This window comes from Malania oleifera, chromosome 10 (assembly GCF_029873635.1).
Source record: "Malania oleifera isolate guangnan ecotype guangnan chromosome 10, ASM2987363v1, whole genome shotgun sequence".
In the NCBI taxonomy this organism is placed as follows: domain Eukaryota; kingdom Viridiplantae; phylum Streptophyta; class Magnoliopsida; order Santalales; family Ximeniaceae; genus Malania; species Malania oleifera.
Window position 1 is genome coordinate 64,379,054 of NC_080426.1, and position 2,951 is coordinate 64,382,004.

Consider the following 2,951-nt stretch of genomic DNA (forward strand, 5'->3'; position numbering starts at 1 on the left):
GTTTCTATATTATTTTTCTTGCCATCGGTATTAGTTTAAATAGAAGAGCCCGGATTTTGAAATGACCGAGTTCCTTTTAAGCTATCGTTCCACCTTTATTGCCATATGCACCATGTCCTCCAACTCCACTTGCAACTCCACCACATTGGCAATGTCCCGATTCATCCCATTCAAAAACCTTGCCATGGTAGCCTATAGAACTACATTAGCCTGAATCATGGTGATTTCCATATCCTTGTAGTAGTCATCCACGCTCTTGTAGCCTTACATAAGACTTTGTAATTTTTGATACAAGTCCCTATAGTAGTGACTAGGGACATACCGCCTCCTCATGATGGCCTTCATTTCCTCCCATGTCTCAATAGACCTCTCATGGTTTCTTCTCCAGTTTGTCACAAGTTGATCCCACCATATAATAGCATAGTTAGTAAACTCAATGATAGCGAATTTTACCTTTTTTCTCCTCGGAGTAGTTGTGGCACTCAAAAATCAACTCCACTTTTATTCTCCCATTCCAAGTATGCTTCAGGATCGTTTTTTCCTTGGAATGATGGTATCTTCATTTTGATGTTTCTTAGGTTTCCGTCAGTCCCATCTCGCCATCTCGGATCTCTTCAGAAAACTCTACCGCGCTTTTCTCCCCTTGGAAAAAACCTACCCTCATCATTCAATGAAGCTTGATCTTCTTCATCTTTGAACTCATCCTCGTGGTTGCCATCAGAATGTTAGAAATAATTCCTCACAACAATCCCTTACGTGTTTGCACTCAAATTATGTCACTCACACTCATGTTTCACTCTTAAATTGGTTTTTTCCCAATATTAGTCTCACACTCTCTTGCCTTTTTCCACTCGTAATTTCCCCATTTTCAATTCTTTATTGAACTAATAAATGTGATTAAGAAATTCAACTTGTAGAATTTAAACTAATACCGATGGTAAGAAAAATATTATAGAAACAACGAATCAAAGGGAGAGGACAAAAACCAGATTTTTTGAGAGAAATGAAACTACAAAAGTCACAATTCAAGAGAAAAAAAAAACTTTGATACCAACTAATAGTATCTGTTGCCTCAATATCACCTTTTTTTTTTGCTTTCTTTTCTTTTTGACTGTCTCCTTTTTTTGTTTTGTTTTGTTTTCTCACATCTTTTTTTCTTTCAACTTGGTACGCATCACAAAACAAAAACAATCAATAATGAACACGAACGTAACAAGATAGAACAATAACAGGAAACGAAAGATAAAAAGGATAGTAAACCTGATTTTAGAGCCTAAGCTCTAATACCAAATTATGCGAACCTCAATCGACACGTGTTGAGACCCAACAACCAATATTGATATGTTTGCCCATGAAACTAAAATTTATATTTTTGATAGGAAACTCTGGCCCAACGTTTATAAATGAAACATGAACTAAAAGTATAAAGTAACAAACCTCGACCCAATGATTGTAGCTTAATCATGAATCAAAGGTATAAAATTTGATAGCCACAAGGAAGAATCCTTGATAAGTTCTTAAGTTCTCTAAAGAACCAAAAGAAGAAACAAATCCTCACTTTTTTCTTGATTTCTATTTAATGATCAATTTAGCTCTTACAATGGTGAGATATATATAGCTAGCATGGGGGACAAGGATATTAAACACTTAACAATTCCCACACAAGCATGGGACACAAGGACATTAAATACCTAAATTCCCACACAAACATGGGAGACAAGGACATTAAATACACCAACTTACTAGACACATTAATGACTCTCACAACTTACTAAAAACCCATGCAAGCTAAGTTGTCTTGAAAATTACAAATTAAATGTAAAGAAAAAAAGCCAAAAATTCAAATCTTATAATTGAATAGCACACCATTAATAACGAGATTACAACCATTAAACAAAATTAGCTCCATCAAAAACTTGGATTAAGTTTATTAAGCCTTCATCTTTCTTTGAGCCAAGCCTGGGCGTTTTTAAATAAGCCCAAATATCTTGAACAAGCCTATGAAGTGCTTTTTTGATTTTTTTGGATCTCGCTCTAGTGATAGGCCAAACAGGAACATGCAATGGATCCTTTAATGATGCTTGTCGATTCTCATTAGTATAACTCGATTTCCAAGAGGTAGAACTGGAGTTATAGTGCTTGTCGATGCAAATCATAGAACAACTTCAAAGGAACTTGTCCAAGTGCCAATTCTCCGGTTACGAGAGCACGAGCAAGGAAATTTAAAGCTACACTCAACGGAGTGATTCAAGAGGCATGGACTCAAGCAAATTCATGGAAGCCCATTGAGTATGACCCACGTGAGGAACAAAGATTCATCAACATGATTGAGGCTCTAGAAGAATTTGACCAAGGCCAAGCTTAAATTGGCATGTTTAAATGCTGTAATAATGGTGTGCTAGTCAAATATGAGATTTGACTCTTTGACTTTTGTGTTATATCTGTAATCATGCAAAACAACTTGTTTGCTTGCATGGTCTTAGTAAGTTGTTGAGTTGTTGAGCCTACCTTTGAATTTTGTGTTATATTTAATTTGTAATCTTGCAAGAACTCTTAGTAAGTTGTTGAGAGTGGTTGAAGTGTTTAATGCTTTGTCTCCCAGGCTATGCCTATAAAAGCATTCTTATTGTAAGAACAAAGGGATTATTGAATAATATTGTGAGAGTATTTTCTCTGTGGTTCTTTGAAGAACTATTCGAAATTATTTGGATTTCCCATGGCATTCACCAACGACTTATCAAACGATTTTCCACCATCGTTTGTGGCGTCTTCCTTATACCGAGGTTCTTGTTTCGCAATAAACAACGGGTTGAGGTCGTATATACCAAGGTTCTTGTTTATCGTAAACAACGGGTCGAGGTTCTATCATTCAATTCTGAACGTAGAACGATCTTGGGTTCCTTTTTTTACGTTGTCGGATCTCGTTATTTTGGTGGGAATTCACATCATTT